This window comes from Dendropsophus ebraccatus, chromosome 7 (assembly GCF_027789765.1).
Source record: "Dendropsophus ebraccatus isolate aDenEbr1 chromosome 7, aDenEbr1.pat, whole genome shotgun sequence".
In the NCBI taxonomy this organism is placed as follows: domain Eukaryota; kingdom Metazoa; phylum Chordata; class Amphibia; order Anura; family Hylidae; genus Dendropsophus; species Dendropsophus ebraccatus.
In genome coordinates this window covers 85,802,555-85,820,299 of record NC_091460.1, presented here as the reverse complement: position 1 = coordinate 85,820,299, position 17,745 = coordinate 85,802,555, and the positions used below count along the sequence as shown (strand labels likewise).

Sequence of the window (17,745 nt, the reverse complement as noted above, 5' to 3'; positions counted from 1 at the left end):
AGATAATGTATAGTGTTTATAGCATTTATTGATAGAAATCTCTGCTCCTGGTGGGCTTTCTTAATGATTGACAGCCTTCCCTGTGTGTTAGCACATATGGAGACAGCAGGCAGTCACTGAGTAGGACTGCCCAGAAATATATACGCTCTATATAGTATCTGTTCAGTTCTTCCTGATGTATGCCATGCTGCCTGCAGATGACATATTCATTGTGACATCACTGGTGCCACTATCTCTCTATATCCTATCTGTCTGTCTGTGGTGTTAGGAGGCTAGTACGCTGGAGCTGTTGTGCTGGTTTTTAGTTCAAATTCAGTGTTTGCTGTGATTTGGTTCAGAAAAGACTTCTATAGCTTATCTGTATTTAAATCATTGCGCTAGTTGTGATTTTCATTCCAAGATGATTTTCATGGCCTGTCTGTGTTAAGATCATTGTGTTTCTGTGCTTTATTTGATGCTGTTAATAGTTATGCAAGTCCAGTTTAAAAAGTGTCATTTTTATTTGGTGATTCTTTTATGCTCCTAGTTCCTTGTAACATTCAGCATACCCTTTTTCATGATATACACCACACATACCACACATACAATGACATTATGAATATAACCGGTCATGTAAGTGTAACACACAACAGTTCTTACAGGAGTTCTCGTTTCTGCAGTCATTGTGCTCAGATCAGAGGGCGCTATTATACGTACTTCATAAATGGCCCCTATAAAACAAGCTTAAAGGGGTTATCCAGTGCTATAAAAACATGGCCACTTTCCCCCTACTGTTGTCTCCAGTTTGGGTGGGGTTTTAAAACTCAGTTCCATTGAAGTAAATGGAGCTTAATTGCAAACCACACCTGAACTGGAGACACGGGTGGTGCAAAAGTGGCCATGTTTTTGTAGCGCTGGATAACCCCTTTAAAGAGGTTGTTCAGAAGAAAACACTTGACAGTCTATTCACAGTTGCTGGCCAGTCCAAATATTGATAGCCTTTTCTGTGGATAGCCTATGGATTTTTTTTTTTTCCTGGACAACCTCTTTAAATTTACTCCTGTGTGTGAAGAAAGAGAGCGGCATTTAACTGTTAGGTTTAACAGAGCTTAACGAGTACAAAATCTGTATGAACAATAGCCCGGGAATAAAGGTAAGCGATCTTGTGGCCCTAAGGACCTGCCATAATTAGAGGCTTCTTGGGTTGTGGCCTGTGATCTGACATCACTTGCCATTAGGATTAATGCATTTTTTATGGTAGTACTTGCCCTCTATACATACAGGGACTTTTCCAGCAAAATTGTGTTTGGTGACATTTCAGTGACTTTATGATACAATATAATAGTGAAGCCATTCTAGGCATCTGAAATGTGTAAATACTGTCACTCTGGTTTATGTTGGGCAGTAGATAAATCCTATGTGAATAGTTGATGTCAGTGGGCTGGTTGCATTGTGTTGACCCATCAAGGGGGCGGACTGTCTCGTAAAACCTCCATGAAAAGCAGAGGTTGTAACCGATTACAAGTAAGCACCGTGAGCTAATGTGATGGATTGCAGTCGTATAAATAAATGATAAGCTGCACATTGTTACAAGGTCCAGGGTCACGTCACCAGTGTATTTGTATTTTTATTAGGTCTTGGGAAATGTCAGTGTTATCTAGACCCAAAGATACGCTGCGCTGTTGTGCAAAAAATATACACAGATTAACAGCTGTTTATAGATGTCCTGACCTTTCCTAGGGAGGTCACCCTGCCGACTGTCGAAAATGACATTCACAAAGTTTGTGCTCATCATCTGCATGACATATGGACAGGGCTTTAAAATGCTCAGTATGGTCACTTGTACAGTTTGGGGCAGGATTACTAATACCAGCTAATTCTTAGATTAGACAGTCTAATGCTGCGTTTACACGGCGCGATAATTTGGCCAATCGAACAATTACCGATTTTGAAATAACTATGTGTTTTTTTTATAACGATCAGCGTTTAGATGGAACGATATATCGTTTGAAAAAATCGTTATTGCGATCGTTTAAAGATCACTTAAGCCTGGAGGAGTGGCTTAGCTATGGCGGCGTAAGGACGTGTCTGTGAGGAGCTCCGTCCGCAGCAGTGCATTTCAGGAAGATTGCAGACCCCAGCAAACCACCTGCTATGCCTGGAGGGAGCAGACGCACGGCAGCAAAGTCTACCACTCACCCGACCCGCACGGTTTCGCTCCGCAACAGCCTGGATCGGTTTGTGCGGTCCCCCAGTCCCGGCGTGCACAGAGACCTTCAGCCTGTCATGGCGCCGACGCGCCGAGAAGAAGAGGAGCGCGCGGCACCTCAGTCAACCCCCCCCACGCAGCGATAAGGGCGACCCGCTGTCTGCTACCTGGACCGACCGAGACCCTTCGTCCTCACCCTCTCGCTCCTCAGTGGCCTCCGATATCCAGCCCGGGCCCTCTGCAGAGGCGCAGGTAGGCTCCCTGCAGGGAGAGCTGCAGCTACTAAGGGAACTGATTCAGGCCTTACCCTCTAAGCGGGACCTACAAAGTGTAGTGGAGAGAATAGAATCTGCCCAGCAACAGGCGATAGAGGGTGTGAGGGGAGAAATTGAGCAGCTGGCCACCAGAACCAGTGCCACAGAATCGACAGTGTCTGCCTTAGATGCCAGAATGCAGTTACTGGAGCAAGAGGCGTTAGTGCCCCGCCGCCATTTGCAATCTGTGGCGCTGCACCTGGATGACCAAGAGAACAGGGGGAGGAGAAACAATGTCCGAATTAAGGGTCTACCAGAGCTCTCCCCTGCTGATAACCTTGTCACGCGAGTGTCATGCCTTTTCAACCAACTAACAGACCGGAAGATGCTACATTCTGCATCGACCGGGTGCACAGGGTGTCCAGAATATTTCAGAATGCTAATGCTCCACCGAGAGATGTTCTGTGCCGCCTGCACTACTATACTGATAAGGAGCTGATTTTGAGAGCTGTAAGAGATAACAACCAAATCACGTTTGAAGGTGTGGATCTTCATCTCTACCCTGATGTCTCGGCTCGCACTTTGTATATGCGCAGGCTGATTCAACCGCTGCTTGCTAAGATCAAAGATGCTGGGGCCACTTATCGTTGGGGCCATCCGTTCCATGTGGTGATTAGAAAAGACTCTGCCATATTTACTCTTCGTCACCCGGAAGAGCTGCCTAATCTGTTCAACTTCCTGGATATACCCGCTATAGAGGTTCCGGATTGGCTCGCGTTGGGTCGTGTGGATCCGCCTACCAGCGCACCTAGAAGGCGAAGATCATCCCGCACCATCTCCAGGGATGAGCCGGGATACCTGGTTCAAGGGGAACGACTGCCTGATCTGTCTAACCCGTTCCCACTGGAAGCCTGAGTGGCAGCTCGTGTGTGGGATTCTCCTCTATGAAGCTCAATTGTTAACTGTCAGGGACAGGTCGTTCGTTCGAGGAGGAGTGAGCACTGTTGAGTCCAAGGGGCCTCTCACTTTGTAGTCCTCGACACTCTTCAGAACTTGGCCGTTTATTGTTCATGCACGGACACATTGGGCCTGTGTTAACTCGGGACTCTGGTTATAGGATGATACGGTTTTGTCTCAAATCTGCTCTGTGCTCTCTTCCTCCTTTGGTTCCTTTTCTACCCGTGCAGTTCTTGAGGAATCTCACTCCTTGAGAATAGTTTAGAGACCTGTCAGTGCATTTGTTTTTAGTGCAGGATTCATTTCTGCTTCCCCCCTTTTCTCTCCCTCCCTCCCTTCTATCTTCATTTTGGGGTCTGTTTACAGTTGGTCTTCGCTCCTTCGGGATTGTGGTTAGTGAAATGTGCTGCTGTGGGGGACTCCCTCTCCCATGGTTTTCTGTTCCTCCACTTCTACTTCTGTAGGTCTGTTGGTCCTACGCGCACTTCGGTGCTTTTCTGATACTCTTTGGTTCCTTGTTCTCCCTTTTTCTTACTCTGTCAGTGTCTTCTAGTTTGCTTCTCTATTTGTATTTATCAATCTACCTCTCTCCCCTCTGTAGCCCTATTGTCTACTTCCTCTCCTCTCCCGGTCCTTTGTTCCCCTCCTTGACTGTGTGTGCCTGTGGAACAACCCTGCCATGACTACCTTTATCCAGCAAGACTTTGTGCTCGGTACCCTGAATGTGAAAGGTCTGCACGACCCAGGCAAGAGGTCGATTTTGCTTAATTTCCTAAAAGCTCAGCATGTACAGGTTGCGTTTCTCCAGGAGACTCATATAACTGCTAATGCTTTGTTTCAGTTAACTAATCGGTGGTTTTCGTCGGCCTATCACAGCTTCACGGATGACTCTAAGGCGAGAGGCGTGAGTATTTTGATATCCCGCTCTCTTCCTTGGGAATATGTGGATTCTCGCAGTGATGGAGAGGGTAGGCTTTTGATGGTTAAGGGCAGGATTGCTTCCTCCTTATATACCCTAGTGGTGGCCTACCAGCCTAATTCAGGTCAGGATAGCGCGCTCAGATGTTACTTGGAGCTGATGGACGAGTTCGCTGAGGGGACAGTGGTTCTGGGGGGTGACCTTAATGTAGCCCTGGATCCAAAACTGGACACGTCTAAGGGGCACTCACATTTACCTAATACGACTGTAAGGGGGTTGAATGACACTTTACACAATCACCACCTTGTGGATACTTGGAGAATCCTTCATCCAAGGGACAGAGACTTCTCGTTTTATTCGCCAGTCAGGGATATGTATTCCAGGCTGGACTATATCCTGCTCAAACACAGAGATCTCCATCTCCTCACGGAGGCGGAGATTGGCTCTATCACCTTCTCCGACCATGCCCTAGTCAAAGTGAAATTGTCTCTCCCGTACCCTTTGCCACGGCAATGGAATTGGAGGTTGAACGCCTCCCTCCTATCTGATGTAGTGGTCCTCGCTGACCTTAAGCGTGCTCTTGGCGACTATTTCCTTACCAATGCCACCACAGACATATCTCCCGGGGTCCTTTGGGAGGCACATAAATGCGTAGCTAGAGGGGTGCTTAAACAACATGGGGCCAGGCTTAAGAAAGAGCACTCGGCGAAGACCCTACATCTTCTGGATAGTGTGAAGGAGCTGGAAAGTAAACATAAGCAGTCTCCCTCTGAGGAGAATAGAGTTGCAGTGTTACAAGCGCGTGACCTTTTACGTACACACCTTACTAAAACAGCCAAAGCAAAATTGGCCAAATGCAGGCGTCATTTTTATGAATTTGGCAACAAATGCGGTCGCTCTCTAGCTAGAGCGCTCCGAACACAACAGCAACTATCTTATATTCCGTTTATTCAGTCCAACTCATCCACGCGGGTCCACACCTCTTCCGCCATTGCAGAGACATTCAGGCAATTCTACATCTCTCTTTATTCAGTGGATAAGGAAAATCCGGCAACACTTGATCCTTCTTTTGGGGATAAGATTCGCCGCTATATAGCACAGAGCGGCATGCCTTCTTTGAGTGAGGAGGATGTTGAGGCGTTGGAAGCACCCATCTCTGAGACGGAACTTGCAGCAGCCGTCAAAGCCACTCAGACAGGAAAATCCCCTGGGCCTGATGGGTTTGGGCTTGTGTATTATAAAACATTCCTGAGTATACTCAGTCCCCATTTCCCTGCTGCCTTTAACTCCATTTCTCTGGGGGCATCCCTGCCGCTTGATACCACGCGCGCTCACGTGGCGGTGATCCCCAAGCCGGGGAAGGACAGTGCCCAATGCTCCAGTTATAGACCCATCTCTCTCCTAAATGTGTATCTAAAGCTTTTTTCGAAGATTTTAGCGTCCCGGCTGGTGGTGCTTTTGGACCCTATCATACATACGGACCAGGCGGGTTTCATGCCGGGACGGGAGGCACGGGATAACACCATGAAGGCCATTAACCTTATCCATAAGGCCAACCTCTCAAATTCGCCCTTAATGCTGCTGTCAACTGATGCCGAAAAGGCATTTGATAGGGTTAACTGGTCCTTCATGGTGGAGACTCTGAAATTTCTTGGCATTGGGCCGTCCTTCCTCGCATGGGTGACTTCGCTATATGCTGCTCCTAGTGCTCAAGTTAAGATCAATGGCGTTATGTCAGAGACCTTCCCTATCCGCAATGGCACGCGGCAGGGATGTCCCCTCTCCCCCCTCATTTTCATCTTGACATTGGAGCCGTTTCTGTGCTATATTAGGGCCAATCCCAATATAGAAGGAGTCCAAATTCAGGGGTCCCATTATAAAACAGCGGCATATGCAGACGATTTACTTTTTTTTATCTCCAATCCCCGTATTGCCCTACCCAATTTGTTGGCGGAATTTGCCGAATACGCCAGGTTGTCTAATTTTAAGATCAACTATGCAAAATCTGAAGCCTTGAATGTCTCTCTGGCGCCTGAGTTAGTGGCACACCTGCGCTCCTCCTTCAGCTTCACCTGGGCCGCCCATTCTATTAAGTACCTGGGGATTCATTTGGCCCAAGACCTTAGCACCTTGTATCAGCGTAATTACGTCCCCTTACTGAATCACATTAAAACGGACTGTACCCGCTGGGCGAAAGGCCTACACACCTGGTTTGGGCGATGTGCGATCTACAAAATGAATATCCTACCCAGATTACTGTTCCTCTTTTAATGCCTGCCGATTAGGGTGCCCGTGGCATTCTTTCACTCCTTGTCGGCAGCCCAAACCCGCTTCATTTGGGGGGATAAACCGGCTCGCATACGGAAAGCGCTCCTCACGCGACCAAAGGACCAAGGGGGGGTGGGGCTCCCAGACCTAAAGAAATATTACCTGGCCACTCAGCTCACACACATAGTGGATTGGTGCAGAAACGGTGCTAGGAAGCCGTGGGTCCATATAGAGCAGTCCTATACTGGGATCCCTCTGAAAGGAATTGCATGGTTGCCCGCCGAGGTCCTCTCTGATCTCAAATACCATCCAACAATTGGACCGACACTAGCGGCATGTGCGGAGGAGGTAATCAGGTGGCATTTTGTGCCTCTTGTTTCCAGTATGACTCCCATTTTGGGCAATCCTAATTTCAGTCCTAGCTTGACCGACAAAATTTTCCGCAAATGGATAACGACTGGAATTTTCAGAGCAGATATATTCCTGCGTGACAATAACTGGTTGTCGACGTCTTTGTTGGGGGACATGACTGAACCCTGTCCTTTGGGCCACTGGCGGGTTGCGCAGCTTAGACATTACTTGCTCTCACTCCCCCCTCCTGCCCTCTTTGCAGGCTCACGTACTCCATTTGAGACGTTGTGTGCAGAGACGGACCCAATCAGACATACACTGTCCCTGACCTACCAGATGTTGAGCTCTACCCCGGAAGCACCCCCTCCTTCCTTTCTTCTGGCTTGGGAGACCGACCTGGGGATTACGCTATCTGACTCCCAGCGACTACGTATCTTTTATCTGACTCATAAGTCGTCCATCAGCTCTAAGTTCCAAACACGCCGTTTCCCTCTACCCTGTTCCCCCCCCCCTCTTTGTCTTTGCTACTCGGTCTGTTCTCTCTGTGTTCTTCTACTCCGTTTTCTGAAAAAGGTGTGGACGATGTCGGCAGGTCCGCCCGATTGTTCCTGCATCTCTCTAAGAAGTGTTCAGGCGGGCAGTGGGTGTTGCTTTGTAACTTACGATGTGATGACACATTTTGCGGTATGTTTATGCTGATGCAGGGTGTGTACCTTGCTGTACATCGTTTACTTGTGTAGTGGTGATAAATAAAGAATTTCAAAAAAAAAAAAAAAAAAGATCACTTAAGCCTATCTTACACATAGGGTGAATCGGTGAAAGATTGTTTACACGAAGCGATCTGCGAATTTTCAGCGAACGACTATTTAAGAACATGTTAAAAGATCAAAATGAATGATTTCTCGCTGGTCGTTCGATCATTTGCTGTGTTTACACAGTACGATTATCACTCAAATGCAATTGTTAATGTGAAAATTCAAACAATAATCGTTCTGTGTAAACGCAGCATAAGAATGTTCCAGATTCATTAGCTCATGTTTCATGTGTTTGGCTATAGACTGCCTGATTCCAGAATCTTGCACCAGAATTTACACAATTTTGCCTGCATCCCTTTAGGATTCTTTTACACACAGATATCCGTCATATTATTTGACATATTTTTTAAAGCCAAGCCAGAAATGGATTTAAAAATCTTATCACCTGTTCTGTTTATAGTCTTTTCCTGGCTTTGGCTTCAAAAATCTGTCAGATATCTGTGTGTGTGAAAAATATGTGGAGCAGGAGACATCCACACCAATTGTGAGACATGATTGTCTTGCCTCTGCAATTTGCTGTGTGAATAAGTCCTTACATGTTGTTGGCTCTCCTGGGAGCTGTGCGCTAGCCAGAAAAAAAACATGGCTGTTAATAAACGTGTGAATGCTCAATAAGCAGCAATTACCAGATGAGCCGCTGATAACAATGATTGTTCTGGCGGAATTATCGATCAGAATCTGCAAGAACTGATGGGTTTGTGGCACAGTTCTCCTGCATACACACAAGGAATCGGAAACGTGTGACTTGGTAATGGCCTCAGCTCTGCGCATTTTGTTGTGTGAGCTAGGACCACTTCTGTTCAACCACTGTGTGTGGCTGCTTGTGGATGAGTGGAAACGAACACAACTAAAATGTGACCCATAGTGCGTTGTGGGGTTTATAAAAACACAACGTGCCTTAGAAAACTTGCAGCATGTGAACTGAGCGCAGAGATTTAATACTCTAATGGATTTTTTTTTGTTAGCTTTCTTGCAAAAACAGCACCACCCGTGTCCACAAGCAATCAAGCGCCATTCACTTCAGTGGAGCTGCAAAACTGTACCCAAACTGAGTGCTGCTGTCTCTGAAAGAAAGCAGCCATGTTTTTCTAAGCCTGGACAACCCCATTGTTAGCAGCCTGAGGAAGGTGCTAGCTCAGCCCCGAAACATCTTGCTTGTTGTCGGTTTCATGTGAATAAAGGCTTAATTGAAAGCGGTACCATCCTATTCGTTTTTGTCCTGAGCCAAGGCTGCTGTAGTTTATCTTGGCCCTTGGATGTTTTGGAAGTGAGCATCGTATCGAGAGGGGTTACAGATGTCCTGACTATAAGCAGGACAGTGGACACTATATAGCCATACCATCAGTAGTGTTGTGCCTGCCTGGGAGCACAACACTGTAAGGTTAGTCTGACCTATATCCTTATTCATTGTGGAGAATGCTGCTGAACCTGCTGCACTATATTAGCGTCCGTTTTACCTGATAATAGTCCAATGCTTTTCTCTGGTATTTCCCAGTCCTGTAAACCAGCTTTTGCCTTGACAGCTGAGGTAGCTGAGGTTTTTCGAAAGACAGGAATATCTGGCTTTTTCTACACTTAATGTCAGGCATTTCTCCAGCATTGCAGTTACATGGCTCTGTATGCGATGCTGCCACTGCTATAGTAGTATGTGTGAAGATCATCATACATTTACATGAGAAGTAAAGAATTAGCACTCCGTATAGTGTTGTACATTCCTCCGGAGGGATTTGTGGTGGGGGGGCTGAATACCACCAGTGTGTCACTGCAAGCGCTATCTGTTTGCATTGTATTACTCCCTGGCTGGGGGTGCCTTACTAATGGTTCCATGGCTCCTTCAGTAGCTGTAGAGTGCTGCCTATGTATATGCTGGTGGTAACGTGCCGCCATGACATTAGTGGGGGAGGAGGGTTTAGAGAGCTGGTAACTTGTAGCCATAGCTGTGCTGTGGGCCGTGGAGTCCTCCCAGCGCTGGACCTGGAAGACTCGGTGTGACGAGTGATTGGGCTCTGCAGTGAATGAATAGCTGGGAGATGCCAGGCTGGGTGGGGCACCTTACACAGCAGAGGTTGCCATGTGAACGCTCCACTGCAGGCTCCACACTGAAATATTCAAGGAAAATTAACCTAGTTTGATGTGAAAAGTGAAGTGAAAACCTGTGAAGAAACTCATCATAGCAGAGTGATTTAAACCTTTAGTCCTGGCTGCTTCCTGCCGCACACACAGGCTGCTGACACAATACACACTATATTCCGCCATTATACATATGATCTTACCTATAGGTGGCCATGACTTACCTCTCTAATCCTCTCCTTGTCCCCCCTATACACTGCACTACCAGGGCAAGGTGGAGCTTACTCTCCCAGAACAAAGGGGTTGAGCAGTGTTTTTTTAAAATTTTTTATTACACCTTACCCCTATCTCCATCTTCATCATCTGTAGGTGGACGGTTGGGAGGCCCTAATTTTATATTATACTGAGTGCCAAACCTGCTGAGAGCTGTCAAAAGTAAAGAATGTATGGGGACCTTTAGAATATTACATGTCCCGTAATCCATAATGCACATCCATAATGCGAATCTCCCGTTCCACCACATCCCAAAGATGCTCTATTGGATTGAGATCTGGTGACTGTGGAGGCCATTTGAGTACAGTGAACTCATTGTCATGTTCAAGCAGAAATCGAGACTCATCAGACCAGGCAACGTTTTTCCAATCTTCTACTGTCCAATTTCGATGAGCTTGTGCAAATTGTAGCCTCAGTTTCCTGTTCTTAGCTGAAAGGAGTGGCACCCGGTGTGGTCTTCTGCTGCTGTAGCCCATCTGCCTCAAAGTTGGACGTACTGTGCGTTCAGAGATGCTCTTCTGCCTACCTTGGTTGTAACGGTCGGCTATTTGAGTCACTGTTGCCTTTCTATCAGCTCAAACCAGTCTGCCCATTCTCCTCTGACCTCTGGCATCAACAAGGCATTTCTGCCCACAGAACTGCCGCTCACTGGATGTTTTTTCTTTTTCGGACCATTCTCTGTAAACCCTAGAGATGGTTGTGCGTGAAAATCCCAGTAGATCAGCAGTTTCTGAAATACTCAGACCAGCCCTTCTGGCACCAACAACCATGCCACGTTCAAAGGCACTCAAATCACCTTTCTTCCACATACTGATGCTCGGTTTGAACTGCAGGAGATTGTCTTGACCATGTCTACATGCCTAAATGCACTGAGTTGCCGCCATGTGATTGGCTGATTAGAAATTAAGTGGTAACGTGCAGTTGGACAGGTGTACCTAATAAAGTGGCCGGTGAGTGTGTGTGTGTGTATATATATATAATATAAGCTGTTGGTCTAGGGAGGCCCATACTGAGAGATTTGAGACTGTATCCCATGGAGGAATGACAACAGTTCTGACTACAATACAAAAGAGCATGTGTCTCTTGAGTCTGTTGCGTCCAGCCACATGGGTTATATACATTCTGATGAGAATGTGATTGTTGAACCACAGTAAAATTCTATTAGAATGAAAGCCTCCTTTCCAGGGTGCTTATTCTTGTCTTGTGTAACACTTTATATCAATTGCTGGGTAAGTTTGTCATTTGCTCCACCTTATTGAATACCCCAGTCACATACTGTAATGCAAATTGATTTTACAATTTTCTATTTTTTTACGTGACCTCCCTGAAAAAGGCCATCAGTCTGATTACATTACCCTGATCAGAGGAGAGGGGTCCATCAACGTCTTCTACTGAAAGCTTTGTCACAGGGAAATGTATACACTGCAACACACACTCACATGTGTCTATAGGCATGTTTTTCTATTATTACTATATACACCTGTACATATAAGGCGGCCATGTATAAAAGCGAAGGAAGCCGAGCTGTTGTGAGGGTGTGCGGCAGGTCATGTGGATGAGCTGTGAATAGTATGCAGTACCAATCTCTGACTCTGCTGCTACAAGTCTATTTTTACAAGTTGCATCATCCTTGCTGCAGAGCACAGAAGTCTTCGGGGATTCGCTGTTCTTTTCACTTGTCTTGAAGAGAGAGCTGCATTTGATGTCATAATTTTTACCCACAATTGTATTAATATGCACGCCTATATCTACATATTTGTAAAGGTTGGCATATTGCTTTGTCAAATCTATCATGTTATGTATGGTGATTTCTTTATTTATTATCCGGGCCTGTGGAGTCAGTAGAAATTAATGGACTCTGGCTTCAAAGGAAAAATATTAAATATGATATATGTAAAAGTACATGCATAACCTAATGCACATACACAGTCCTATTAATGCTTGGTGCGTGTTCACATGATAGAATTTGACATATATTCTGCACTTTAGTGTTCTACTACCAAACCTCTCCATGTTATTTTCAGTAGGAAGCGACACCAATATTTTTTTTTTTTTTTGGTGCATGGAAACCAACCAGCCTCCCCGCCCCCTCCCCTGGCTCTCACAGGCTCGTTGTTTGGCGTTTAAAAGCGCTGGCAACGGGCAGGGGAACGAGGAGCAACTGAGCGCTGACCTTATTGCCACCGACATCATCTGTTGGTAATTGGTCGGGAGAACCCCAAACACACTAGGTGGCCGAACCCACCACTCATGGCAGATTCAGCCATCACTCTAAAGTCTAAGATATGTGAGGACCTTAGGGAGAATAGCTCCATAAGATATGGCCATACAGAGTACCAGTACCCAGTTGAATAGTCAAAGCATGTCAACCTTAAATCTTTTATTTATTTGTTTGGCATCAAATATTCTGCAGTGTTTTATAGAGCTCACCATCCATCACATTGAGGTCTGTCTCCAATCTAAATTCCACATTAATCTATTAGTATATTTTTTCGGAGTCTAAGAGATAACCAACATATCCTTTATTTTCTCTGTGTTTGCATGGGTTCCCTCCAATCTCCATGCACACGTTGTACTTGTTAGGATTCAAACCCACCCAGCGCTTCAAGGCAACAATGAGCTACTATACTCTTGACATTCTGCAATATTACTTTATGGACGACAAAATAGTAGCATACTCTTTACATACATATCATAAAAATGATTCTCCAACTTGTGGTTACGTTGTAACATCATTTCCATACTTATTTAAGTGGGTAGCTATCTTCCCTTCTTTTTCAATGACTTTAGTGTTCTCATGTAGCTGGGAATGCATGTGCCTGAAACCACACCCCCATGCGGTCAATAATTGCTGCCTGATGTTTCTTGGAGTTATCTGCAACATTATTCGGCTATTGGGAAAAGCATGCAGTGTGGTTTTGGCCTCATGCATTCCTAGGTATGTGAGCATGGCTTTAGAGATCCAACGGAGTCATTTCTGATAAGGTCCCTTTTACATGGCTTGATTTCAAGTTGTACACGAGTGCTGATCCGTTAGGTTGGCGGTCGTTTGCAGAGCCTTCACAAGGCTCCATGATTCGTGCGGCTGGACTTCAAGAAAGATAGCTATGTAGAGATATATGTAGGCGAATTTACAGTACTTGAGAAGCAAGGCTTTTTGCTAGGCTGCCTTTGAACACTATGCCGCTCATCTCTGGACGCCTGGAAAAGCTGGATCCAGTCCTTGGCAACTGAGAGATCTTTCCCAGAACTGGATATAGCTTTTCCAGGCGCCTAGAGCAGTGCGGCACAGAGTTCAAAGACAGCCTTCGCCTGATGGCAGAGCTCAGCTAAGCGTTTCGCTTCTCTAGTACTGTAAATTCGCTCATTCCTAATTTTAAGTCCCAGTGAGGACAGGGACCAGAACTGACAAACTATGTAAAGGGCTGCATTATCAGTTGGCGCTATACAAATAAACGCAGCATTATTTTTACCATCTGCCAATTGTCTAATGATAATTCATATGTTTAACTTAGAAACAGAACAAAACTGTCAACTTTTTTTACAGAAAAGAATCGAAAGAGCAATAGCTCTGTGTGGATTTACACTTTTTATTGTAAGTGCCCTAAGCCCAGTGCTGTAGGAAAAATTAGAGTGTCCTTGGTGGGTATATGGACTGACCAAAAAAGAAATACATACTTCAACAATGGTATGCTTCAAGCGTATTTATCTGATATTTAGCAGAATACAGTTGCACTAGCTAATATTCACCCACCACACACTATCCTAGTTGAAAGAGAGTTGTTTTCTTATTGATGTTATTAGAACTTTGACGTAAATAGGCATTTATGTCAATGGTATGGAATATTTTATTCCTCATACAGTAAAAATGAGCACAGGATTCTAAAATTAATTTATGTACAAAGTGTCTCTTTAACATTAATAATAGTTTGAAAGGAATGAATAATAGCATAAAAAGCCTAATTATGTGTGCCCTGGTGTCTAAAGCTTTTACCTCACTGTTTGATCACATAAAATAAAATTAGTTTAAGGAATTAATGTGCCCTCATGCCAATTTTTTTTTCAATGCCATTTTTCTTCAGTAAAAAAAAAAAGATTGATCTGGAAACTGCATCAGGTAGGCACATGCAGTTTAGCCTCACTAGATAGGGCTATAATATGAATTGTCTGAATCTGAAACACATAAAAACTGCAAACACATAAAAACTGCAAATTCACAACAGAAATTCTGCCTTTTATTTCTGCCATGAAAATGTGCTGCATGAACAATGGCAGACACTCCCATTGAAATCAATGGGGGACCACTTTCATATTGTAGATTTAAAGCAAAACATATAGGGCCACATGTCTCATCCTGTGCAAATGGCCGATTTGCGAATAAAATATTCGCAAATCGGCACTTTCCGCCGAGTACGCCAGGGGGGCGGAAAGGGGGCGTGTAGTGGGCGGAACGGAGGGCGCGGACTCAAGAGTCCGCGTGATTTACTATCCGTTCCGCCCAAATATACGCCGAAAATCTACTCCAGTCCTCAGCTGGCGTAGGTTTTCGGCGGTGCACACCGGCGGGCACGGGATTTATGTAGAGGCAGTCCGCCTCTACATAAATCTCCGGAGCTGTGGGGGCATTTTTAAGTCCGGCGTAAAAAACGCCGGACTTAATAAATGCCCCCCATACTGTGTATATGTCTTTGTATATATTTACATTTGTTTTTTCTAACCTGCCGTGGGACTGTATGATGGATGCCATTAAGTGTTATGCGTCATAAGTATATTTTGGGTAATCCAATGGAGTCCTCAACATGCAGTGTGAAAGTAGCCAGACGTGATAAGGAACAGTTGATGTATGCCCCATTATATGGGGATCGGTGTTGTGGAGCAGTCTGTGGTTCTTATCTTAAATCCTCAGGTGCAAACATTATCTACATAAAATAATTCAGAGGTTGGTTAGCATGCATAGAAGATCAACCGTCACCACGTTCAGCTCCAGGAATAGTCTTTTCTTGTTAAAAATCAACCATATACTGTAGGTGTACCCATCTATCATGCACATCACAGGGACGTGTCAGAGATTGTGATAAACAAAGGGATCGGCCATGATTTTCCATCACTGCCGACTTCTATCACCACTGGCATTTGTTTGTAGTGGTTCTAGATGGCCCCATGCATGCTTGGCTGACGGACGGATCTGGCGCAGCAGTGGGTTTGGGTCGATATAAGTCTAAGGGCCCTATTACAGGGGCCAATTATTGTGCAAAAAATCATTATATATCGTTGAAATTTAAACAATAATCATTCTGTGTAATTGCAGGCAACGAATCGAAAATCGTTCATATGTCGTTGATTTAAATCTGAACCTAAAATTATCGTTAATTGTTCGCTGTTATTCCACATTTGTTTGCTCAAGTTCCGCATTTGTTTACTAACTTACTGGGATGGTGGCACTGTTGGATTGCTGGTGGAATTAATAGCTTTGCAATAAACTGCAATAATAATCTAAATGACCTTCCTAAAAAGGAAACTTGTTTCCTATGTACCACCCTGCCCTCATTCCTTGTGCCATGGTCTGCTAGACAAAATAGATGTGGTACTCCTAGGTCTTCAGCCCACGGTTCATCATTGTTTTCACATTGTAGACTCCATTTTACCCATTACTGATACTACTGTGGTAGTATCAGTTATACAATGAATCTAGTAAAGGAGTTATCCGGGATTAGAAAAACACACAGCTGATTTTTTTGCAAAAACAGAACCACCCCTTTCCTCAGGTTGTATGTGGTATTACAGAAAACACCTATAATATCCAGGACCAATTAATATATGAGCAAAGCTATTGCATGAATCAGTTATTTGTGTTTACTGTTGTCAGCGTATTGGTGCATACTGACTTTGGCAATAGCACTTTATACATGTTTTATGCAACAATGCTGTATTGGTGTTGCAAAGTGTTTACACGATTATTTGCATTTGCACTTTAAAATAACATATACCATGTCCTGACTATATGGTCTCTCACCTCCTTGTTTTTAGTTTTTGTTATGTCTTGTGGTGATGTAAAGATTTGTTGTTCTTCTACATTTGGTTATATATTCATTTATTGCTTTTATGGTACTGAATATTATTGTAGGTGTATTGTATGTGGTATTACAGTTTTGCTACATTCACTTCAATTAAACCAAACTGTAAAACCTACACTCACACTGGAGACAAGAATGGTGCTGTTTCTGAAGGAAAGTGGCCATGTTTTCCTAAATGGAAGTGATGCAGATGTGATCAGATCTTACATTGTGCACTCTTTGGGTTGGAAACCTGTTAACTTGTCAGTTTTTTGTATTTATTTTTTTGTAAATAACCTAAATCACTCACTATCCTCATTCTACTCAAACTCAGATGCCCCTTATCCAGCATACCACTCCCCACTATAAATACTAGGATAATGGAGAGCTGGCAAGCTGTCCCTTTGACTGTATATAGAATAAATACAATTGTGGTCACCTGTGAATTATAAGAATTCTAGTGACCACCATGGCTTCACAGGTAGGTGAAGACATTGCTGGACAGAAATATGGGGGGAGGGGGGGGGTTGAATGTATGTTCCCCCCATCATTCTGTAGATGCTCTTTACATTCCTAATACAAGGTATTTTATGTCTAGTACACGCCTTAGAAATGAACTGCTTGCTGGTGCTGTTCTTTTAGTGCCCTATTAGTATGTTAGCTTTATGGGGCATCTCAGGCATATAAAAGCTCTCCTCTTACAAGGCTGGAGGTGGAAGGTGGTACTACGCCTTCATGCTTGGTAGCATTATCCTTATTAACAAGAAGCCCCCTGTTTTACATCTATAAGCAGGAGGGAAAAAAACCTCTGTTCCAATGTTACATTGCTAACCTCCCTTACCACTAACCCATCCTGCCTTTGGCAGCACAAATCTATTCCCCTCTCCATGCAGCCAGGATTGTGCTGAATATTTAATGATAGATTTTATTTGGTGGGTCTGTGGGAGTGAGTCAGAGGTGAAGTAAGCAAGGTAAGAGCCTTTTAACCTTTTAAGTGCTGAAGGACATGCGTAGCGATGGCAGGCTGCGAGGAATTGGCCGTTGTAGACTGTGCCAATGCAGTGTCAGAGCATGGGTGTGCCACACTCTTCATTTTGGAGGGGGAGATTGTGGAGTGAGAGCACCTTTTCGGAGGATTTCTCACTTGGTTCTACTCATTACCTTGACTTCATTGGACTGAATTAGAAGCCTGTGTTCCCAGGAATCCCTCCCTCTAAAAGCTGCTGTAACACAGACCGGAGGCTGCCACTGCTTATCTGACTTGTCCATTTTTGCTACCTGAAAGAGTTAAGAACGTGAGGGGGCGATTCTGGAGGAATGCGCCTTTCATGTGAGTTGAATATTTCAGAATATGAGGAGAGAAGACACTAAGGGGAGAATTCTGCTTACTGTTACATCACTAGCCCTGCACGTTCTCTGCAGGTTAGGAGAACACACTGCAGTCACTTGTTTTTTTCGGCAGGAAGCAGCAATGCCGATCCCTTCCTAAGAGGAATTTATTTCTTATTTAGAAAAGGAAGCCTTCTCGCTACCCAGGAAATGGCTTTCCTTGTGCGTTGCTATGCCAACTGCCTGCAGCCATGGTCCTCCAAAGTAA

The 17,745-nt window shown here is 44.6% G+C and overlaps 1 protein-coding gene across 10 annotated transcripts in view; it reads left to right on the top strand.

Annotated features, from left to right (window-relative positions):
• Positions 1 to 17,745, top strand: part of RAPGEF2 (Rap guanine nucleotide exchange factor 2) — a 211,231-nt gene that overhangs the window by 135,763 nt on the left and 57,723 nt on the right. The window lies entirely within an intron of this gene.